Consider the following 26018-nt stretch of genomic DNA (forward strand, 5'->3'; position numbering starts at 1 on the left):
GAGTTGAACTTACTACAAACTTTTCACAAAAATAATCTAGCAAATTTTATGTTATATGTACTTTATCACAATTTTAAATGCAATAATGATAAATAATCTAGCACCAGTTATTATAATTAAATATATCTAAACCCATTGGCTCATCTCACCTCTCCATCTTTGGGAATCTAACAAATAGAAATCAATACACTAGTACATAAAAGTATATGTCTAAGAAAACCAATTAACCTCAGCATTATATGTGTCAGGATGATAGGAGGTTAGCTGAAGAAACTGACATATAGCTATACACTACGGAATGTTCTGTTGTTTATTAACCTGGAAAAACATCCATGGAATACATAGTTAAGTGAGAAAAATGAGTGCAGAGTATTATAAATAAGCAAAGAAATACTGTGTAGTCGTTCAGAGCATGGACTCTGGAGCTAGATTGATTCTATAGCCTATATTTTTAGCAGTTTTACCTTAGATAAGGTTCTTAATCCCTCTGAGACTCAGTACCCTCATGTATAAATGGGCATACAAAAATGGGGACAATACCATCCCTATCACAGGGTTTGAGTAAATACTAACTGAAAAAGGATGTAAATAGAATTTAGAAAGCATTCAATTAATGCTAATTCCCTTCTTCATATGCCTCTAAAATGAATCAGTTTTAGAGGCCTGCTTGACAGCCCTCACAAAGAGAAAGACTGATTGGGGACCAACAACAATAACTTCACTCAAAAGAAATTAGCACAATCTTGAGGTTAGAAGACCTGGCTTCAAATCTCTGATCGGCTATGTGTTGATTCTGTGACCTTGCGTATGTCATTGTTTTGAGCCTCATTCCCTTCCTTCTAGTAGCTTCTATGAAGATTAAATCAGGTTCATGCTTTGTGCACATAGCTCTATGTGCGTGTGTGTGCACATGTGCACGCATACACATGATCTTTGCTCCAGAGGTGGTATTCGAAATGTTAACACCTGGTATTGCATAGATACCATCTAACTGGAATGATTCCTGGCTGTTGGCACATAATAGGTAATCAGTATGTTTAAATTCCTTTCTTTCTGTCATTAATTAAAAAAAAAACTTGAATATTTTTTGAATACTTAATATAAGCTCAGGACTATGCTTTCTTTGATGGGAAAAGATAATTCTGATACTCAGCTAAGAAAAAGGCAAATCATTTTTATGAAAAGGTGGTAGAACCAATTTCCACTCCTTTGCAATTGTTCCTAAAGTCAGTGTCCCACACCCATCAACAGAAAAATCAAAGTGAAACAAAACTCTGAAGTTCTTAATAGCAGTGTTATTTTAGCTGTGAAGTCCCTGTCATAAAATGCCATGGCAACAGAAATAGGGAAATCCAGAAAGGGAAGCTAGACATTAAAGTTCACAATGAAAGGGTGGGCAGGGGAATGCTAGGATCAGCACCTTGTGATTTGCAGTGGAGATGATGCAGCTGCAGGTAAGGAAAGGTAACACCTGTATCAAAGAGAGCTAACTAGGAGCTCAGGTCGCCATACCCCTTGTTTTGTCTGGGTCTCTGTTTCCTCATCAGGGTAAATGAGAACAGTAGGGGTCCACATCACCTGTAAGTAAGGGCCCTTCTCTCCAAATGCTGAGCTATTCTGAGTTCCAGTCAAACCGCTCAGGGTCTTGAGAGTAAGTTTTAAAGGGGTGAGGGCTGAGAACAATGAAGTTCAGTGTGAAGTTGCAGGAAAAGAGAGTTTGGTGTCTGAGAGACCTGGGTTTGAACCATTTTCACGATGTCCAAACCATCTCTCTCCAAGGAACTGGAAGTGCTTCAGTCAGAAGGGAAAGTCTGCACTCCACATGGGTGTAACAGAGCTCCTTAACTAAGTTAACGTTAATGAAATTTGTGGTTGCTACAAAAGAGAACCACTATACTCTAAAAAAGTACTGTTTCATTAAATTGGGAGTTTTTTTTTTTTTCTCATGTTCTGAGAAGTCTAGGGCAGTTACAATGGAATCAAGCTCCTCTTATCCTCTTGCTCAGCCACCATTAGACTATGTCACCTCATGGCCATTAGATTTCTAGAGTTTCTAGAAGTCCAGCCAGCATACATAATGTTGTGTGGAAGAAGGAAGGTAGGGTGATCATCTTACCCAGTTTGCCCAGTTTTGTCTGGGCTTTAAGACTGAAAGGTCCATGCTTCTGGACTCCTGACAACCCTAGGCAAACCAAAATAGTTGGTCACCCCGAAGAATGGACAAAAGCTAAAAAAGAAACTGCCAGGTTTGTCCTGCCATTTTAAGGATCTTTCCCAGAGGTCCTGACCAAACAATTTCTACTCATTGGCCAGAATTTATTCACATGGTACCAATTTGCAAAGAAGGCTGGGAAATGCACATGCCTGCCTAACTAAACTTTGTGTCCTGGTAGGAAAAGGTGAGATGGCTATTGAATAGGCAGTCTCTTTCACCCTTAGTTAGTCTGGAATGGTGTAGTCCAGGGAACACCATATTGTTCCTTAATCCTAAAACTACGGTGAGCCCAAGAGCATTCTTAGAGTGCTGTTGTAAGTAACCTGCCACAGCAGAGGTGATAATGACTCAAGAATTTAGCAAATCGGAGCACCATTTTGAGAAGAGCTGGGATAGGCTATTACAACTGTAACTGCCTGAAGGCTCCCTCTGGGCTCTAGATCTCAGGGTCTTATATAAAATAGTCCCAGCAAGGTGGTAAGAAATGGTTTCCAATGATTCCCCTCCAATGAGTGTGCATCTCTGTCTTGTATCTAAGCTCCAGCAAGCAGAAGAAGGAAGAAGGATGCACACTACTACCAGCACTGACAGGGCCCTGATTAGGGATTAAGCTTTCTCCAATTCCATCTCCACCCAACCACAGAGTGTCGTTTTGAAGAATCATTTGTGGTAAATGAAGAGAGAGGAGCTATAAGGGCAAGAAATTGGTAGAAAATAATAGGAAAGAAGTGCTCTCGTTTGATGAGGGTAATAACCTTTCTAAACTAGTGTCCTACTGCATTAGATTTTCCATGAAATTATTTAAAACAGCAGGGAATCAAACATCCCCACATTATTAACCTATAGTGTGTGCTTACTGAAGAAAATCCAAAGGATATTTATGCGTCTCATGTAGAGGTTGAACCTTAATGTCACAGACTGAAGCAATGAAGCTATGGAATCCTGACTGCATTGTCTTTTGTCGATAACAGGAACCACAGCTGTATTTCTTGCCTGGTGAACATGCAAAATCGTTCTTCAGCCTATTGCGATAAGCAGAATGTCAGTCATCACTTTCTAGCTTTTGGCAGCTTATTACGTAAAAGAACAGGTCTTATTTGCAGCTGATCCTCCCTTTTCAGGGACTCTTGGTTATGAGAAACACTAAAAAGTTGATACACAAACCACTCTGGGTTTTTTTAGACTCTGTCCTTAGAGGAAACACAGTGGTATGAAAGCTTCACCACCATAGCCCTGATATTGTTATAATAAAGCATTACATCCCATACACGAATAAGAACATCCAGACACAGCTCATCACATTACCTGGGAGTAAATCTGTCACAATATGAGTCACTGTAGAAGTGCTATGGTCAAACATGTTGAATTATAGCTAGGTTTTAGCATTAATTATAATAATTATGTTGTAACCACCATTTCATCATAAAAACTAGTTTCATTATGACATTTTATTCTTTGTTCCAGGGCTTGCAAAATTCCCAAATTGTGACAGGAGTTTAAAAATAATGTTTGATCAAGGTTACAAAATGTAAGTTTTTACAGATTTATGGTTTTTTAAAATAACATTCAAATAAATGATAATTAATATACAGGGAAGCTTGCTAAAACTGATTGGATTCCATACTCCCTATAAGTTAGAAGGATTTAATTTTTGCATTTTTTGAAGAACTATGCATGTATAAATTATAGGTAGTTGTGAATTCCAAAGCTATAAATATACTGGAGGACCCTGGTGGTATCATACTGAACAGCTGTTTGCAGAGAATAAACCTCTCCAGTACCCTGAGGAAGGCACAGAATACTGAAATGGCGAAATGTTCAAATTGTTCAAAGAATGAATACCCCTAAAAAAAAAGAAAAAAGGAAAATATGAATGATGTCCCTGGGTTTATTCCTTGGTCTGAGTAAGCTCTTTCAAAATCCACTTCCAGTCTTTCCTTTCCCTTCTCTTCATTTCTCTTTCCTTCTTCTCCTTCTCTCCCTCCCCTCCCCTCTCCTTCTTCCTCTCTCATCTCCTTTTTCTTTAGTTCAAAGGCTATTAGCTAGAGCTGAGCAAGATAGGTATCAGCAGAGGGGCTCAGACCATAGTGGCACAGAATAATATATTACAGCCCAAGCCCAGTAAGAATGGCACTTGTGATGAGGAAGGGTAGCCCAGTACAGGATGTTGGAGCATGAGAAAGGTGAGGTGGGTATCCATGGAGATAGCAGTGGCCTAGTGAAAAGCATCACCCCAAGTAGATAAGAGCAGGTGGGGTAATTCAGAACAGTGTGTCCAAGTTGGTGCCCAGTGTGCCAGGCATCCTGTGGGTCTGGGAGCTGGAGTGAGAAAGGGACAGCAGGAAAGGGTCAGCAAGGGTGCTATGGTGTCCAGGCCTAACAAGGTAAGGAGGGCACCTACATTAAGATCAGTGGTACAGCATGTAGTACTGAGTACCACCAGGATAGAGTATCTCACAGAGGGGCAGTGGGACACAAGTGAGGGCAGCAGGGTATCTGTGAGTAAGAGCTGCACATGCAATTGGGTAGACTCTGAAAGGCTTGAAGAAGCCTCCATTCATGGAGGAGAAGGTAGCACCAGGCTGGCATGGGATGCCAGAGCCCATGAGAGAAGGAGTAAATATTGTGGGGAGGGCAACTAAACCCAGGTAACTGAGCCCAAGCTAGGTGAGGTGGATGTTTAGGTAGGAGGGTCCCAGAGTGGGTGTCAGTGTCTGAGTAGGATGAGAAGAGAGTCCAGATTGGGGGTGAGCAGCCCAGCAGCAGATTTAGGACTAAGCAAAGGTTAAAGTCCACAAGAAAGGGTAGCCTAGTACAACATATCAGAGCCCTAACATGAGGGTGGGGAGGCATATATAGACGAGATATATTTATTGAGGGATAGGAAACATTGGTGGTGACCATCATAGACTATCAGAGCTCAAGTAGGATCAAGAAGGTGTCCAATATAGGAATTTGTCCAGGTGCTCGCTTCGACAGCACATATACTAAAATAGGTATTTGTCCAGAATCAATTGTCTGAGCCCAAGCAGGGGGAGCAGAGCAAACCCACAGAAGGGAGCTTTAGTGCAGACTGGCAGAACCTAAGCAAAGTGAAGGGGTAAGGAGGAGAGTTCATGGAGTTGGGGGTTAACAGTGGCAGTGGTGAAGCATGGAATTTTGGAGCCCAAGGGGGATGAGGCGGGTGTACTAGGGAAAGGTGGACCCATGCAGATATCTGAAACTGAACCAGATAAGCATAGTGCTCATGCAGGGGGTAAGGGACCACCCACAATAGGGAGTCAGGTGGAGCAGGGTGTCCTTGTGGGATTGGAAGGGAGGGGGGTGTTGTAGAAGCAGTGATAAGAATTTGGCTATAGCAACAAACTTATCAGTAAGTAAATATGTGAAGGATAATGGGAATCAGGTTTCTCACTGTCAAAGAAGAGAATTTCAAAATATGGAAAGGGAGAAAACAAGAGTGAGACATGTGACATTAGACTGCATTTTGAAGTATGAATTCATGGTTTTAAATTTATTTAGATAGATATAGAAATACATATTGATGTAAATGTGTGTGTGAATGTGTATATATATTCATGTATTATCTAGCCAATTCCACTGAGAAGGCCTAGAAGTGACACTCCAACAACAATGAATACACCTAGTGCCCAATCCTGATTTGTAAACACAACGTTGCAGTCTAAAAAATCAAGACTTCTTGCAGAAATGGCTGATTCCAGAGCTGGGATAGGGATACGTAGAATGAGCTGAAACATTTTTCTGTGCCAGAAAGGAACTGCCCAAAAACCAAAAGAGACATGTCAAAAGGAAACAATGCCAGCTAGGGTTCCAGTTGGCCTAATCTGAGACAATTTTAAGTATCAAAACCAACAACGATAGAAATAAATTTTTAAGTCATTTAGTAGTAATGGGAATCCATGAGCCCATACCTATATAAATAAGTAAACAACAAATAAATGTAAAAGTAAGAAATTTAATTGGGTGGGGTGAGACATGCCTGACAGACACCACCTTAATCAGTGATCAAAATGAACATCCACAATGGAACAAATCAAAATTATGTGTTCCCTGATAGAATGCAATAAGAACAGCACAGCATCATTTCTGTGATATTTATCCCAAAGATATATAGTCTGAATCTAATCATTAGGAAATAGACAATCCCAAATTGAAGAACACTTAACAAAATAGCTGGACTGTAATCCTCAAAAGTTACATGGTCTTGGAAGTCAAGGAAAGACTGAGGAAATAGTCTAAATTGAAAAAGCATCAAGAAACCTAATAACTAAATGCAATGTGTGATTTTAGACTGAATTCTTTCACCCATAGCACTGTTATATAGCCAAAATGTATGTGCCAAAAAGAGCAACAGAAGTTCCAACAAGGGAGACTATCTAGCTAAAGACCTCAGCTAGACTACCTAGCTAAAGACCTCAGGAAAGCATCATTGGAAAAGATAGTGGACAACCAGGAATGGGCAGCATTTTATATGGTCAGGAGAGAGAAATCCAGATGAACAGAAGTTTGAGCAGAACAAAGGAGGAAGAACAAGATATCCAAGTTCATAGAAGAATAGAATGCATAGAGTAACACAGATGGAGGTAGAAAGGTAGAAATTTGACCATACTAAAAATTTCCATCTGTGTGTAATTTTGTTCAGGAACCACTATCAAACATTAGTTTTAAGAAGATAAAGCAAAAATAAAATAAAATAAAATAAAATAAATAAAAAATTTAAAAAAGAAGATAAAGCATTTATATTGCCCTGTAAATTGATATTTGGCAACAATTTTGAGAGAAGATTAGAAAGAGGAGAGAGTTGGATTTGAGGAGGGTCAATCTGAGGTACAGTATGGTATCTGTTACTTATATTCCTCATTGATCTCTGGACTCAAATCTGAATTATGGGAGAGAGTTGCTGTAAGGAACCATTATGAACTACATGGGATCTTACTGAAATTTCTATGAACTATTCAGAGCCCAATACAGGTTACTTTTTAAACTATATAAAGGTGGTTATTACAAATAGAGGTAAAGAATATCTCCCAGGCAGTTGGTACTGGAATGTGCTGAAGTCCAAAACAGATTCAGCAGCTGAAGTAATGGAGCCAACCAGCCTATGTCTAGGCTAAAAAATAAATAGTTTAAAAAGAACACCACCTCAGATCTTGGGAGTCTTCTTTGTAGGTAGCTGGCCAAATGCAGCAGTAATAATGCAAGCAGGGAAAAAGAACACCAGAATAAGTCAGAGGAAAAGACAGATGACCTGCTCAAGACAAAATGAATAGTTTATGAATCCAGCACCTGAAACACACTCTGGGAATTCTTTGAACTGAAATGAACTTGATTTCACAACATCTGAGGAGTCATCATGACATTGGTAGTCTGTCCATTTATTTGTTCTTAAATCGCTTTTATACCCAGCTATTTATAACGCTTGCTATTAATGACTTTAAGATACAACATGGTGGAAAATAACTGTAACTAGACACAAAAACACATAATTATTCTGCCAGTTATACGTAAGTTTTGTACTCTGAAGAATTAAAGACCTCACCTACATAATTCATGAGCTAAATCAATCACAAAATGTTTTTAACTTTTTTCTTTAATTCCCCATTTTGAAACAGATATTCAGGAAGTTTCAAAAAATAATACAGAATTATCTCATGTAACCTTTACCCATCTCCCACAATAGTCACATCTTACACAATATCAAAACTTGAAAACTGACATTTGTAAAATGTGTGTGTAATTCTATGCCATTTTATCATATGTAAATTTATGCAACCACCATCACAATCAAGATTTAGGACAATTCCATCACCACAGAGATCTCCCTATGGCTATACCTTTATTGTCACACACACACACACACACACACACACACACACACAGAAATCTTCCCTAAGTCCTATTTTCCCTATTTTTAATTTTGCCATTTTGAGAGTGTTATATGAATCACATTATATAGCATATTACTGTCTTTTTTTCACTCAGCATAATACCCTTGAGATCTAACTATCTATTGTTACCTGTATCAATAATTCATTCCTTATTATGACTGAATAGTATTTCATGGTATAAATGTATCAAAGTCTAACTATTTACCACAGTTTTACTATTTTGGTTGTTTCCAGTTTTGATTATTACAAACAAAACTCCTAAGAACATTCACGTATAGAAGGGAGGTGGGCAGAAGACATGAACAGACACTTCTCCAAAGAAGACATATAAATATCTAACAGACACATGAAAAAATGTTCATTATCATTAGCCATCAGGAGTATTCAAATCAAAACCACCATGAGATACCACTTTACACCAGTTAGAATGGCCAAAATTAACAAGACAGTAAACAACATGTGTTGGAGAGGATGTGGAGAAAGGGGAACACTTTTACACTGTTGGTGGGAATGCAAGTTGGTGCAGCCACTTTGGAAAACAGTGTGAAGATTCCTTAAGAAATTAAAAATAGAGCTACCCTATAACCCTGCAATTGCACTACTGGGCATTTACCCCAAAGATACAGATGTAGTGAAAAGAAGGGTCATCTGTACCCCAATGTTCATAGCAGCAATGGCCACAGTTGCCAAACTGTGGAAAGAACCAAGATGCCCTTCAACGGACGAATGGATAAGGAAGATGTGGTCCATATATACTATGGAGTATTATGGCTCCCTCAGAAAGGATGAATACACAACTTTTGTATCAACATGGGCAGGACTGGAGGAGATTATGCTGAATGAAATAAGTCAAGCAGAGAAAGTCAATTATCATATGGTTTCACTTACTTGTGGAGCATAAGGAATAACATGGAGGACATTGGGAGAAGGAGAGGAGAAATGAGTTAAGGGAAATCGGAGGGGGAGACAAACCATGAGAAACTGTGGACTCTAAGAAACCAACTAAGGGTTTTGGAGGGGAGGAGGGTAGTGGGTTGGGAGATCCTGGTGGTGGGTATTGTGGAGGGCACGCATTGCATGGAGCACTGGGTGTGGTGCATAAACAATGAATCTTGGAATACTGAAAAAATAAAATTAAATTTTAAAAAAGGTGGGGGAGGTGGGTAAAAGAACTCTCTAGTACAGGAAAAAAAAAATTCATTATAAAGAACATTTTGGGGAACGTTGGACAATTTGAATATGGACTGTGGATTAGATGTCAGCATTGTATCAATGTGAACTCTCCTAATGTTGGCGATTGTAACTATGATTAAGAAGACAACGTTCTTGTGGCACCTGGGTGGTGCCCCAAGCACCAGTGGCTCTGTGGGATAAGCCTCTGCCTTGGGCTCAGGTCATGATCTCAGGGTCCTGGGGTGGAGCTCCATATCAGGCTCCCAGGAGGGAGCCTGCTTCCCCTTCTCTCTCTGCCTGCCTCTCTGCCTACTTGTGATCTCTCTCTCTCTCTGTCAAATAAATAAGTAAAATCTTAAAATAAAATAAAATAAAATAAAAGACAATATTCTTCCTTTCAGAAAATACACACTGAAAGATTTAAGGATGAAGAGACACTCCACCTCTCCATTTCAAATGATCCTAGAGAAAGAGAAAAATGAGGCAAAATTTAAACAATTCATAAATCTGGATAAAGATATACAACAGTTCTTAGTACTATCCTTTAAATTTTTCTGTGTTTGAAAATATATTAAAATTAAAAGTTACAAAGAAAAGTACCATCAGAATGACAACCTACTTTGTATATTTTACTCGAAGATTCTTGAAGAGTTAAAAATGATTTTAGACATGTCCAGAATAGAGAACCTTCATCTGTTCTAAATCTAAATAAGTGAAATGTAATACTAGCTGTCTCTTTCTTACCTTCCATTCTTTTGAAATATTACTATAAAAAAAAATCTGATCAAAGATATTATTTAAAGATTTTATTTATTTATTTGAGAGAAAGAAACCAAGCAGGCAGAGAGGCAGGCGGAGAGAGAGAGAGAGGAGGACGCAGGCTCCCTGCCAAGCAGAGAGCCCGATGCAGGACTCGATCCCAGGACCCTGAGATTATGACCTGAGCCGAAGGCAGAGGTTTAACCCACTGAGCCACCCAGGCGCCCCAAAGATATTTTTAAATTGATGTTAGGATGCCTGGGTGGCTCAGTTGGTTAATTGACTGCCTTCAGCTCAGATCGTGATCCTGGAGTCCCAGGATGGAGTCCTGCATCCAGCTCCCTGTTCCCCAGGGAGTCTAATTCTCCCTCTGATCCTCCCCTCTCTCATGTGCTCTCTCTCATGCTCTCTCTCTCTCATTCTCTCTCTCTCAATAAGTACATAAAATCTTTAAAAAATAAATAAATTGATGTTAAAGATAAAAGATTAGTATAGGCTCAGCCAACTCAATCTTCAGTAACAACATTTTCACAAAGACCATGTGGTACAGAGGCTTTGGTGTCTGGCCTCTGGAGCCATGAGACTTGGGTTTGAATCCTGGCTTTGCCACTTACTGGTAGTGTGAACTTAGGCAAGTTGGTTAACCTCTCTGTGCTTCAGTTTCTGCATAAAAGAAAATAGAAATAAAAATAATACCTAGTTCTCAGAGATTTCTTGAGTTTAAAAAATGTTTATATCTGGGGCGCCTGGGTGGCTCAGTGGGTTAAAGCCTCTGCCTTCAGCTCAGGTCATGATCTCAGGGTCCTGGAATCGAGCCCCGCATCGGGCTCTCTGCTCAGCAGGGAGCCTGCTTCCTCCTCTGTCTGCCTGCCTCTCTGCCTACTTGTGATCTCTGTCAAATAAATAAATAAAATCTTTAAAATAAATAAATAAATAAATAAATAAATAAATAAATAAATAAAAATGTTTATATCTAAAGTGGCTATAAGACTGCCTGGCATATACTAAGATTTATACAGACGTTTACTGTTATTAAATGAAGGGATTAAAAAATAAGTCTCTGGACAGACACAAACACTGCATGTTGCTTTTTTTCTAGACATTTTTGTCTTTGCCTCATACACCCCTTCAAATTTGTATCAAACTCCATCTTCTTTTAGGGTATTTTTATTTTCTGCTCTTTGACAAAATGTTTCTTAATCTTGAGCAGTAATACATCAATATGGAGTGACAGTTTGACAATATGGTTCTCACTTTTCATAGTATAAATTCAAAGACAAATTGTGAACGAGTCAAGTGAAACTTGTAATTCACAGCTGTGAGGTCACACTAGTGAATTATAAGCTTTTCATTATGTCAGAACTGTGAATTACAAAGATTTTTTTTCTATATTTCCTGTCAAATAATTTATTAGCTACCCCTCTATCACAGGATTTTGCAGCATGCCAGCACCAGAGAACACAGGGACTCTACTGTGGCATTTTCAGATAGAACAATAAGAATTTAGGTATATAGGAAGAATATTAAAAAGGAAACAGCAGTGATTTTAAACTATATTCTCCTGGAGTGTAGGTTCATTCCTGATGAGCAGTTAGTTTTCTCTAAATTGGAGTCATCACCATCCGAACTTGAGGGAAGTTGTGTTTTTCCTGTCTCCTCCTTATTAACACCATCAACTATCATTTCTCGAAAGCCAGTAAGGGTGTAATTTTGTACTGTTTAAAAAATTAAAAGATATTCTTGTTAACATGAACATCACTATTATTACTGCTATCATGAAACTCTGGATAACTCTTTGTAATTTGCAAAGCACACTCCTGTCTTATTATTCACATTGACCCAATGAAGTACTATATTATATGAGTATAATATAGTGAGATATATATATACTTATATTTACATTTATATATGAAAGTTACTATATCCTTATTCACTTATGAGGAAATTGAGGTATGGAAAAGCTCCAAGAAATAATAGAGGCTTATCCAAATCATGTCACTACTAAATGTCAAAAGCAAGAATTCTACATTCTAGTTCCATATCTAGAGATTATTTCCCATGTTGCACTAAACCTCCTTTTCTGTATAAGCTTGCATGTACAGTGCAAACCAAATAAATCCTGGTACCTCTATAGACCAATCTCTCTTCTGTTTCACATATGAAGAAGGAAGGCAGTATTCTAAAGTAATTTTTGAAAGAATTCCAAAACATACACATGCAAATCTTAAAGAAAATTTACTCAGTTTCAATTTATACTGTACAGCCACATCAATTCTTGTCTTCTCTTGTACCCTCAAAACTTTCCTCACCATGAGTCAATATGGCTTTTGCCATTTTTTCCCTTTCCCCTTTCCTTTGGTCTCTCTAATCCTGACCCTCTCTCAGTAGCCTCCTGATTCTGCACCTAAGTGTCCAGGAACCAAACCACATTCTCCTTGAAGTTCAGGGAGGTGGGCAAAGGAGACAAAATCAAAATTATCTCTCATAACTGTGTTGGGATAGTAAAAGCTTGTAACACTCACTCAATAATAAATCTTTTCCTTATTCCTATAGTTCTTGATCTTGCTAGCTTGAAGATTATACTGATGACAATATCATTACATATGCATATCAGTGTGATGGGTTAAACCAATACTTGGTCAGCATCTCTTTCCATGTCTCATATATTTCAACACTTGTGCAATTCCCTAAATATATCATGTTCTCTCTATCTTCTAAACTACTGCTCCCCACTCTTTTCATATCATGATACATTGGGATAAATAGTAGAATTCACTGCAAGGACTGGGAGGAAGTATCTTTGCACAGGGATAACCTATTCAAAGCACTCCAATGTATTGAGATTCACTGACTAGAACAGTTGGTTCCATGTCTTTGAGCATGGTGCTTTACCATCTAGAATAATCTTCTTCTTCTCCCCCTCTCACTGCTTTGTCTAGTCAGCACCCCCTTATCCTTCAAGAAACCACTTAGTGTCACACCTCCCAGCATGTCTTCCCACTGCTCTCCAAAAGCAAGGAGGTCATCAGTCCCTAGCTTTTCTGTGCTTATCCTCACCTTAGTGCCCCACACTGACTTTGTATTTAGCTCTACTTCCCATTAGACTGTAATCGTGACAGCAGGAACTTAATTTTATAAACTTTGGTATTTTCAGCACTTGCTGAAATAGCAAGTGTTACCTAGCAAGTGGTTGCCACTAAAAAACTACTATCAAATGAATTAACGAACCAATAAACTCTGCTTGTCATTGGCCGGCATTGCAACCTTACTCCTAAAAAGAACTCACAACTGATCGTTATGGCAAGGAATGATCTGATAAAGTCTCTAGGTGACTGCCCTAGGAAGGAGCCAAACCTAGTCTGGCCATCATGTACCATGTTGTTCTTTCTTGTGGCATGCTGGTCTTTACCTAAATTATAATTTGTAAAAATATGTGTATCTACTTGTTTAATGTCTATCTCTCCCACTAGACTGTCACTTCAATTAGGCAGCAACTATTAAGATTTGCTCATACATCATTCTCAGTTCTTGTAAGAGTAACTAACTTATGGAAATGAATGAATGAATGAATGAATGAACAAATTAAGTCACTCTTTTCTTAACTGCTGAGATTGCTTGTTATCACCTCTTTTGATGGGCAGTTCCCAAACTCTATGATCCTCCAGAACAGGGACTATGTATATTCTAGTAAATCAAATGGGTCTTTTCATTTGGTCCAGAATTTCCCTTATAGAACCAAAGCTGAGAATAATATAAAATAAGCAAAGCCAGGTACCTAAAAAAGATGCCAAGTGCATACACACAGAATTTGCTAAAAGACAGTAAAACTGGTCCAGAGACCCATTACCCCATGAATCCATACTAGCAAAAAAGCTAGGGTTCTTTGGAAGAATCTTGTGATATCACTGTGTTGTGAGTTTAGTGGGACATTTCTTCTCTCTTTTCTATGAAAGTGAGAATGAGGGTGCTTCCTCCTTTCTTTTACTGAAACCAATTCAAGAATGTTTCAAGAGCAAGACATACAGATAAAAGGGAACCTGCAAGAAAAGAACGTCAGCAACTCACTGCCCAGATGGATAATTACAAAGATATAGATCCAAAGGACCCAATGTTACTAAGAGGCTCAAACGAAAAAGGCTAAGAGAAGCCTTGGACAAAACTTATATATGATTCCCAGACCTGGGGAGTATATATAAACACAGAGATTGATATCTGTCTCTTCTTGGGGAACTCTATGAAGGGGGAATTCTGAAGACAAGCAATTGCAGGGACTAGCCTAAGACAATAGAGGAAAGAAAGAAGCAACAGTAAAGCAAGACTAGAATGCCCACTACTTATTGTTTGTCAAGAAAAATGTGTATAAGTTTCCCAAGAATCAAGTGGATATCAAGGAAGATAGATGGGCTTGAATCATCATGCTGGGACCCCATTGGCCAATAAAAAAAACAGTCAGGATGGGGGGCACCCCACTATTAAGTGGCTATAGGGTAGATCACTGAGATTATGAGTTATAGGAATTCTCCCAATATAGTACATTATTCATATTAAAGAATGATGGCATGAGGGATTTCCCTTGGCTCCTCTAATGAAACCACAAATATATCCCAAAGAGTCAGTATTTTGAACTACAAATATCATAAACTAAGTAGGAATATCTTTGACCCTTTTCTTCTGTGTACCCTCCCTTTCTAAACTATAACCCAGAAGAACAAGAGGGAGGGAAAAAGAGGACTAGAAGTGCCCAATGTGTGAAAAGACAGCACATACCATCTTTCCCTGAGTTACAGGTCATGTGGCAGGCAGGAGAGCACCTCTGAACTAGATGTAAGACTCAAGTTTTGAATTGGACTGGACCAAGTTTAATATCAGAAATTGACCAGAGAGCTATTGGATCTTCTTGAAGTGTGAAGATGTTGACAAAGGTAGGAAAAAGAAGAGTCAAGGGAGACATTAGAGACAATGATTAGAGAAAAATTAAGCCATTTCCTGATCATACATCACTGAGTTCAGTTCAACCAATTAACCAATCATAGGTGTTGTAGCCCCTTTTTGCTCTCCGCATCAGAACCTTAAGTTTGCCTTGTAAATGACTGACATGCTTTTGAAAAAGTATAAAATAAATCTTAAATTTGTGGTAAGAATGCACATATAAGGAACATCGCCAAAGGCAAGGGAAGCAAGGGCAAAAATGAACTATTGGGATTTTATCAAGATCAAAAGCTTTTGCACAGCAAAGGAAACAGTTAACAAAACCAAAAGACAACTGACAGAATGGGAGAAGATATTTGCAAACGACATATCAGATAAAGGGCTAGTGTCCAGAATCTATAAAGAACTTAGCAAACTCAACAGCCAAAGAACAAATAATCCAATCAAGAAATGGGCAGAAGACATGAACAGACATTTCTGCAAAGAAGACATCCAGATGGCCAACAGACACATGAAAAAGTGCTCCATATCACTCGGCATCAGGGAAATACAAATCAAAACCACAATGAGATACCACCTCACACCAGTCAGAATGGCTAAAATGAACAAGTCAGGAAATGACAGATGCTGGCGAGGATGCGGAGAAAGGGGAACCCTCCTACACTGTTGGTGGGAATGCAAGCTGGTGCAACCACTCTGGAAAACAGCATGGAGGTTCCTCAAACTGTTGAAAATAGAACTACCCTATGACCCAGCAATTGCACTGCTGGGTATTTACCCTAAAGATACAAACGTAGTGATCTGAAGGGGCACGTGCACCCTAATGTTTATAGCAGCAATGTCTACAATAGCCAAACTATGGAAAGAACCTAGATGTCCATCAACAGACGAATGGATAAAGAAGGTGTGATATATATACACAATGGAATACTATGCAGCCATCAAAAGAAATGAAATCTTACCATTTGCGATGACGTGGATGGAACTAGAGGGTATCATGCTTAGCGAAATAAGTCAATCGGAGAAAGACAACTATCATATGATCTCCCTGATATGAGGGAGAGGAGATGCAACATGGGGGGTTAAGGGGGTAGGAGAAGAGTAAATGAAGCAAGATGGGATTGGGAGGGAGATAAACCATAAGTGACTCTTAATCTCACAAAACAAACTGAGGGTTGCTGGGGGGAGGGGGGTTGGGGGGGTGGGGTAATTATGGACATTGGGGAGGGTATGTGCTATGATGAGTGCGGGGAAGTGTGTAAACCTGGCGATTCACAGAACTGTACCCCTGGGGAAAAAAATATATGTTTATAAAAAATAAAATTTAAAAAATAAAAAAGAATGCACATATATTTATGCCCAACTTGCCACTTAAACCCCCACTCCATGCCTTGTCCTACTCTTCCCCACATCCATATTACCACCACAACTCTTTCTTCTACATGGAATCCTAGGGGTGGAGTCAGGCAGAACACAAGGAAAATTACCTGCAGATCAATTTTATAAGCAAAGGGCTAAAGCAATAGTGATGTGACCAAGTGACTGTGACTATAGGATTCCTGTTCCTGTACTCTAATTCTTCAGGTAATGTTAAGAGATTTATTTTCATAAAACAAAGCTGATCTTATCATGATCCCAGCGTCCTGGGATCGAGTCCCACATCGAGCTCCTTACTTAGCGGGGAGCCTGCTTCTCCCTCTGCCTCTGCCTACCACTCTGTCTGCCTGTGCTCGTTCTCTCTCTCTCTCTAACAAATAAATAAATTTGAAAAAAAAAAAAAAAGCTGATCTCATCACTTACCTGCTTAGGACTTTTAATTAATAGTCTATTGCGGGGCTCATGTGTGGCTCAGTGGGTTAAGCCTCTGCCTTCGGCTCGGGTCATAATCTCAGGGTCCTGGGATTGAGCCCCACATCAGACTCTGCTTGGCAGGGAGCCTGCTTCCCCCTTTCTCTCTGCCTACTTGTGATCTCTGTCTCTCTCTGTCAAATAAATAAATAAAATCTTTTTTAATAAATAGTCTATTGCTTACCATAGTACTGTAAGTACTAAGCCTTTTTTTTTTTTTCTTTAAGATTTATTTATTTAAGAAAGGGAGAAAGAGCAGAAGGCAGGGGGTGCACAGGGAGAGGAAGTGAGAGAATCCAATCAGATTCCCCACTGAGCACAGAGCTCAACCTGGGGTTCGATCTCATAACCCTGAATTCATGACCTGAACTGAAATCAAGAGTTGAAGGCTTAACCAACTGAGTCAGTCAGGCACATCAGTACTAAGCCTTTAATACTCAGATTCCTTAAGGATCTGATACTAAATTATCTTCCAAACATAATGACCCATCACTCCCTTATATAACATATATTTTAAATAAATTTAAAAAATTTACTGTGCTTTCATTCACAATAATCTCGGTTATGAATGGTTGAGGGCAAACCATTCATTCCACAATTATTTACTAAGCACCCACTACATGCCAGGCACTACATTCAGTATAGAGTGGTAAGCAACCAAATGGGTCCCTTCCTTTACAAACTCAATAGATTTGCAATAAAGACAGATATTAAAATAGTAATTAGATGAATAATTCATTATTGCCATTATAATATGTGCTTCAAGTGTCTCAGAGTGCTATGAGGACAATGACAAATCTAACCAGGTTATGACAGCCAATTGACATCCAATCTCCTCATTTCTTGTCAGCCACAGTTGCTGCCAAAGGGCATTTTGGTAGGACCATAAGCCCCTGGGGAAGAGCTAAAGGGAAAATAAAGTCTTTCTTCAAATAACTGATCTGTCAGAGGTTCTGTGTATGGAAAATGGTTCCCATCTAAGACCTAGCCAATAACTCAAGTCACACAAGAAAACTTGTGGTTTTCTCACTTTAATTAAATATGTACTTATTTTATTTTTTAAATATTTTTAATCATTTATCAAATACTTGAACAACACACCACATGTCTTTGCACATGCTAGAAATCCTTCCTCTGATCTCTGTGTCAAAATTGTCTAACTTGATGGCACCTCATGCAGCAAGTCCCCTTGATTTTCCCTAAACCTAGTATATCTTCTGTCTTCCCATAGTACTCAGTTGTAACTCTTATGTAGCCTACCCTTTTCTACTGTATATTATCTCTCTTATATCCCAATTTTTAAGAATGAGGGAGGGAAGGGGCACCTGGGTGGCTTAGTGGGTTAAAACCTCTGCCTTCGGCTCAGGTCATGATCCCAGGGTCCTGGGATAGAGCCCCGCATTGGGCTCTCTGCTCAGCGGGGAGCCTGCCTCCTCCTGTCTCTCTCTGCCTGCCTCTCTGCCTACTTGTGATCTCTGTCTGTCAAGTAAATAAATAATGTCTTAAAAAAAAAAAAAAAAGAATGAGGGGGGGAAGAGAGAAAATGGAGGGGAAGAGAGTTATCAAGTTCTGACAGCCCTAAAGGACAGTCAGTCAAACCACTAATGCTGAGTTATACCCTAGGTAGTCAAAATGATCATATACAGGATGGCGAGCACAAGGGACATTAAGATGCAGTCATTGTCTCAGTAGGCCTCTGAAAGGAGAAGAAAAAACAGTATCATAATCCTTTTAGACATTTGTTAAAAATGCAAGAATACCAAGATAATTGAGCCATCTCTAAAATGGAAAGTCAGTGCACATACCTGATTCATAAGAAATTGGAAATGGTTAAATATATGTTATGGTATATGGTCCAACTCAGTATTTTTAAATTGGACAGTATTGACTTTAAAGCATTTTTCTCCTAGTTTTCAAAATAGTCAATGCCGAAATAGCACCCGTAAAATGTGTCCCATGACTGTTATAACAAGCTTGTCCTAGATACAAGAAAACTAATTGCAGAGTCTGTTTTTCTCCCTTTTCTATAAATACATTCTAAACAAAGGGTTATGAGTTTAATTAAATAAATATTAACATATTCCATGGAAAAATAAATGTCTTTCATAAGACTTCACTGTCTTGGCACCATCTCTACAATAACCAAAGTAATAAAGGATTTAATCTTATCCGAAGTAGGAATTTTTAGTGACACTGGAATTTCTGGTGAGCAGTCATTACACTGCTGTTGCAGTGTATGTTGAAGGAATGTCTTTTACCCAAGAACTTGACTGAGTTTTCTCATGAAAAAGTTATATGTACTTATATTTGTGCATTTAGTGGTAAATTACAATTTCTTTTTTAAAGCTTAAGATTAACCAACCGTTAAGAAAACTGAAAAAGTTTAATTAGAATCATAGAACTAACCCCATCACAAAGCCAAATAATTTTGAGCCAGCTAGAAAGGCACTTGCAGTTCTAAATCTGAATATTTTCTTTATCACAAAGATTTGCTTGTCACTGTAGAACTGAAATTAGATCAAAGAAATCACTTTATAATCTCTTTCCTAAGGATTCTCACCATATTTTGACAACCAGTGGAAATTATATAAGGCAGTCTATGGTTCAGTAGGTAAGAGCATGGATTCTTGGAGTCATGCTGACATGGGTTCAAGTCCTAGCCTTGCCACTCACTGGCTCTGTGACCTTAAGAGAGTAACTTAGTCTCTTCAAGTTTCAGTTTCTTACCTATAAAATGGTGATAATAACTGAACTATATTACAATAATGCCATGAAGATTAAATGAAGATGTGTAGAGTACTACTACAGGGCCTGGCATATATTAAGTGTTCAGTAAATATTAGCTATTTACTCTATTACTATTATGTATTATTATTATTATATATTGTAGCATTATTATATATTACTATTATTACTCTATATTATAGAATATACAATATAATACTCTTTATTATTTCTAGTGTCTCTATTGTCCATGATCCAGGCTACCTTTCATTAGCAACTTCCTTCCTAGCCCTATTCCCTTCCACTTTGTGAGAGACTCAAGCCAATAGATACACGTGTATGAAGGTCAAGCAAGGTTGTTGTAGTAATAGAAAACAAAAAGTAGATCAAGAGATGAACTTAGTGGAATCTTTTGGAAAGGTAAAAATATGTATTATGTTGTCAACCCTTCTATCCATCCACAAAACTGCAGTAATATATGTGTGCTCTTAGTCAGTTAAATGTCTACCTTTGGCTCAGGTCATGATCCCAGGGTCCTACGATGGAGCCCTTCTTTGGACTCCCTGCTCAGCCGGGAGTCTGTTTCTCCCTCTTCCTCTGCCCCACTCACCCACCCCACCCCCACTCCCACCCTGCTTGTGCGTAATCCTTCTCTCAAATAAATAAAATTTTTTAAAAATATTTTAATTTAAAAAAAGGAACTTAGAGAATTCAGACATTTGATAAATATGTATTAGGTGCCATGAATAAGAATGACACAGTCTCTACCCTCAAGGAGTTTATATTCAAGCTGGAGACACAAACTTTACACAGTGAATTATTTCCTTACAGTTGTAACTATATATTACAGAGAAGAAGAAAGGTGTGCAGAAAAAGAGCACTAATGAAGAAAGTGACCTCCCCAAACCACTGGAGTCAAAGAAGTCTTCTGTGAGGAAGAGGTACTTAGACTGACATCTTAGGGATAAACTGTCAAGAACTTGGGTTTGGAGAAGGTAGTTTTAGCAGAGGAAACACTATGTGTACAGTTTCTGAAGGTACCAGGTGTGTGATGCATTTCAAAACTAAAAGAAGGCCTGTCCAGAGCAAAGGACAGTCATGTTTACTGACCATTAGAAAAGTTTTGGGCCCCAATCTCAGGATTTCTCTCCTTTAATGCAAAGTATTGCATATGCAGGTGTTAGATGGTACTCTTTGTGTTTCCTTGGGAGAATTGAGGCTTGGGATATGCATATTGAGAGAGAAAGAGAGGAATTAAGAGAAAGTCAACAAAGCACTATAATTAAAAGCATAGATTTTGAAGCCAACCTTCATGGTTTGAATATTAGCTTTGCCACTTATTAATAAGATTTGCTGTTTTCTTTCAGAAAAGAGGAAAAAAGGGGGAAACGTGCCAACTTGTTTTATGGGAATAGAATAACCTTGACACAAAACTTGACAAGGATGTTATAAGAAAAAAATTACAGATCAGTGTCTCCTGTGAACATAGATGAAAAAATCCTGATAAAAATATTAGTAAACTGAATCCAGATATGTAAATCAAGATAATTCATAATGATCAAACTGGATTTACTCTAGGAATACAAAGTTGGTTTAATTTTTTTAAAGACAATCATTATATTTCAACATGTTAACAAAATAAAGAAAAAGAATCATTCAAATAAATGTAGAAAGAACATTGATAAAATGAAATTTCTATTCATATTAAAAACTATCAGCAAACTAGATAGAATGGGACTTGAGAACTTCCTAAAGATGATATGAGGTACCTTAGAAAAACAAAACAAAACAAAACAAAAAACCTATAACAAACATCATAGTCAATAATGAAATGTTGAAAGCTTTCCCTCTGAAACTGGAAACAAAACAAAGATGTCTGTATAATCAAGATAATGGTCAAGATTCTAGCCCAGACTCCCAGCCTCCAGAAACTGTGAGTTAATAAATGTTATTGTTTCAAGCCACTAATTTTACTGTAATTGGGGTAAATTTGATTTTTAAATTAACTTATAGATCCAAGAAATTCAGTGAACCTCAAGCAAGAGGAATATAAAGAAAAACATACCTAATCACATCAAAATCAAAGGTAAGAGAAAAATGACATATCACATATGGGATGACAGCAATAGTGATGACTCACTTCTCAACAGAATCAGTGAAGAACAGACACAATGTAAGGACATCTTGTAAAGCTCAAAGAGCAATGGCAACTAGAATTATATGTCTAGAGAAAACCTTTCAAAATTAGAATAAAATAAACTTTCAGATTAGAGCTGAGAAAATTTTTCAACAGTAGACCTACACTATAGGAAACACTAAAAAAGCAAGCAAACAAACAAAGAAATACATAAATAAATAAATCTCCAGGTTCAAAGGAATGATAGCAGATGGAAACTTGGATCTATATGAAGGCATAAGATGTACCACATATGGTAAATATATGGGTAAATATATATGTAAAGATCTACCTCTTTTTTCTTTTTTAAATTTCCTTAAAGGACAACATACTGTTCAAAACAAAATAATAACATAATAACATGGGGGTTTATAACATATGTAAAGCAAAATAATATATAGCAACAACAGCAAAAAAGAGAAAGAGATATAAGTGGATTTATAATATTGAATTTTCTCACATTTTATATGAAGTGATTCACTCTTCATTCTGAGTAGACCATAGTAAGTTAAGGGTGTCTATTGTAATTCCTATAGCAGCCATCAATAAATAAATAAACTAAAAGAACAACAGAAAATATAAAACATAAGACTAAATTAAAAAAAAAAAGACTAGATTAAGTAAAAACAAGGGTGGAAAAGAAGAACCAAAAATTGATGAGGCAAACTGAAAACAAATAACAAAATGGCAGATATAAACTAAACCATACCAATAAGTAAATTCAAAGTAAATGGATTAAACTCTCCCTTAAGAGGAAGAGACTCAGAATGACTAAACATCAAGACCTAACTACATGCTGTAGACAAGGCACACACTTTAAATATAAAGATACAAATCAGTTGAGAGGGAAAAAAAAAAAAAGAGAGAGAGAGAGTGACAATGCAAACAGAATTTAAAATCACTAGATTTACACCAAAGTGGACTTCAAAACTATACATATTTCCAGGGACAAGTAGTAGTATTTTGTAATAAAAAAAGAGTTAATTCACCAGGAAGACATTATAATCCTAAATGTGTACATGCACCTAAATGTGTATATGCACTCTACATATAGAGCAAATATTTATAAAACTAAAAGAAAAAAAACACAAATCCACAAACATGATTAAATATTTTATCATTTATCTCACAGTAATTGATAGGACAAAGAGATTTTTAAAAAGTTGTAAGGATACAGAAGATCTGAATACTATTCACAACTTGACTTAATATCTAGCAATACCCAAGAAGTTCAGAATTCGCATTATTTTCAAATGAGCGTAGAATATTCTTCAAATAGACTATATGTTAAGCCCTAAAATAAGTCTCAAGGGTGCATGGGTGACTCAGTTAAGCATCTGACTTCAGCTCAGGTCATGATTTCAGGGTCTTGGGATCAAGCCCATTAGGCTCCCCACTCATCAGGGAGTCTGCTAAAGATTCTCTCTCTCTCTCCCCCTCTGCCACTCCCTCTGCTCGTGCATGCTCATTCTCTCTCACTCACTCTAAAAATAAATAATAAATCTTAAAAAATAAAAAAAGTCAATAAATTTCAAAAGGTTGATATAGTGTTCTCAGAATAAGAAAAATCAAATTAAATAATAATAATAGGACATCGAAAAAAATCTGAAGAAATTGAAAGTCAAACAATACACTTCTAAACAATGCATCATCCAAAGAAAAATGACAAGGAAAACTAGAAAAGACTTCTAATTGAATGATAATGAAACACAACATAACAAAATTTATAGAATGCAACAAAAGCAGTGTTTAAAGGGAAATGCATCATTTTAAATGCCTTTATTGGGAAAATCTTTCACAGAAAAAATATAATAAAATCTTCATGATTTGGAAGAATTAATATTATTAAAATATCATCTTCCCCTAACTTATCTACAGAGTCAATACAATCCAAATAAAATCTGAGCAGTTTTTTTAATTGGCAAGCTGATTTTAAAATTTATATGGAATTCAAATTACTAACAGTGGCCAAAACAATTTTGAAAAATAAGAACAATGTTGAGTAACTTAAACTACTTGATTTCAATACCTACAATAAAGATGTAATCATGACAATGGAATATTGGTGCAAATATAGAAAAATAGATAACAGAACAGGACACAGAATCCAACAACAGACCCACAAATGTATAGCCAACTGATTTTGACGAAGACACCAAATATCAATGGGGAAATGATCAGAGTTGTTTTTTCCCCAGTAAATGGTGTTGTAACTATATATTCATGTGAGAGAAAAAAATTCATCTCCACTCCTATCTCTCACTTACACATAAATTAATTCAAAGTGAATTATAGACCTAAGCATAAAAATTAAAACTCTAACATTTATTAGAAAGAAACAGAAAAGATTCCTTTTGATCTGATGGTAAGCAATGAGTTCTTAGGACACAGAAAGCATTAACCAATTTTTTTTTTTTAAATGGCTAATTGGACTTCCTCAAAATTAAAACTTCTGCTCATCAAAATACATGATAAAGAAAAGGAAAATTCTCTTAGGCTCTTGGAACATACCAAAGAATTGAGTACCATGTCCAAGCAGAGACTACACACTAGCACCTCCTTGCCTTTGTTTTCCCTTTCTCCAGTTTCTTCACTACTGCTCTCTCGAATCACATTCCAAAATATCCCACACATCATCTTTCACTTCAGCCTCTGCTTCCAATGGATCCTAGGTTAAAACAATGTTCTAGTTCATGAAGTACAGATGAAGTCTCTTGGGCCAGGAAGAAAGAGAAACTACCACTTCGGAACACTCAGTATATACCAGGCTCCGTGCCAGGCACTCCACAACGGCTATTGCACTTGATACACACCAGAACTATGAAATGGCTCAAACTGGAAACTGGGAAACATGTTATTTAAAATTACACAGCTTTGCTAGGGCTAAAACTACAGGTTTCTCTTACCTCAGTTCATATTCTCTTGTTCTCCCCACTGCCTCCAGTAATATCTACTTTTGACTGTGCTCTTAGACATATTTTTGGAAATGAACTGTCATGATAAAAATAACAACAGTAGGGGTGCCTGGGTGGCTCAGTGGGTTAAAACCTCTGCCTTTGGCACAGGTCATGATCCCAGGGTCCTGGGATCGAGCCCCACATCGGGCTCTCTGCTTGGCAGGGAGCCTGCTTCCTCTTCCTCTCTCTCTGCCTGCCTCTCAGCCTACTTGTGATCTCTGTCTGTCAAATAAATAAATAAAATCTTAAAAAAAAAAATAACAACAGTAGCTATTATGCCTCGAGTGCCTGTTTATATCAAACAATTGGTGAGGCACTTACAATTAGTCCTCACTGTATCTCCGCAAGCTATTACCATCTCTAATTTATTCAATTGAAAATGGAAGCTTGCTGAGGTTAACTTTCTGAAGGTCTTCTGCTAACAGAGTAAGAGCTAATTTTTGTGTTCATTATATGCCCTTAACATCTATAATTACATTTAATCCTCTCATACATTCTTGAGATACATTTTTTATGATCATCACATTACAGAATCAGTCACTCCAAAGCCCATTTTCCCCTGTCATGTTGCTTCTCATTATAGGAAAGGGTAAAGGAAAGTAATACACAGTCAGAAAGAAAGAAAGATAGAACTACCATCACCTTCTCTATCACATATGTTGATAAAAGACTTGGACAAATTACTTAGAACAAAGCAGTAGTCTCACCAATAAGCACCTACTAAAAATATGACCCATGGCTAGTTTTCTTAACCTCAACACTATTGATATGTTATCTGGATAATTTATTATAGCAGAAGAGTGTCCTGTGTATTACTGGATGTGTAGTAGTATCTTTGGCCTCTGACCATTAAACACCAATAGCACCCTACCTCAAGACAACAAAAAGTGTCTTTATACTTTGCCAAAATTGTGCCTAGCTGACAACCACTGGTTTGTGATATTTTAACCAAATCATTTTAATTCTGAATTTGAACAAAGCATATCAGGTAATGGTTCTTAGGAGAATTCTACTTTTTTTCAAATCAATTGTGGATATGTGAGCCAGCCTTTAATCCAGATTCACATCTTCTCTTTCTCTACTCTTACTCCTTCCCTCCCTCTTGTTTTGTCTCCAGCTCCCAGGGATGCCATTCACCCAGTAACAACAGACTGAAGCACTGGAAGAGACCTTGTTCCTGGGCCATGAGGGCCTTCTCGTTTCTCATCAGTTATTTCTCCCTTGATTCAGATTTTTTTGTCTAGCCCTGATTAGCATACCATCATCTCCAGACAAAGAACAAAACCTATGTAATTGGCTCTGCTTCTAAATGAAAGCACACTATGTTA

The 26018-nt window shown here is 37.6% G+C and overlaps 2 long non-coding RNA genes across 2 annotated transcripts; both read left to right on the forward strand.

Moving 5' to 3' along the window:
- The first annotated feature begins 679 nt into the window (after nucleotides 1–679).
- LOC116882330 lies at nucleotides 680–6916 on the forward strand. Its single transcript, XR_004385632.1, has 3 exons — nucleotides 680–805; nucleotides 3680–3743; nucleotides 6879–6916. It is a non-coding gene; the product is annotated as an uncharacterized LOC116882330 (long non-coding RNA).
- Nucleotides 6917–6988: 72 nt separating this feature from the next.
- Nucleotides 6989–21610, forward strand: LOC116882329. Its single transcript, XR_004385630.1, has 3 exons — nucleotides 6989–7063; nucleotides 20408–20498; nucleotides 21571–21610. It is a non-coding gene; the product is annotated as an uncharacterized LOC116882329 (long non-coding RNA).
- The last annotated feature ends 4408 nt before the right edge of the window (nucleotides 21611–26018 follow it).

The sequence above is a fragment of the Lontra canadensis genome, unplaced genomic scaffold (assembly GCF_010015895.1).
Source record: "Lontra canadensis isolate GAN:19392208 unplaced genomic scaffold, GSC_riverotter_1.0 scaffold83, whole genome shotgun sequence".
In the NCBI taxonomy this organism is placed as follows: domain Eukaryota; kingdom Metazoa; phylum Chordata; class Mammalia; order Carnivora; family Mustelidae; genus Lontra; species Lontra canadensis.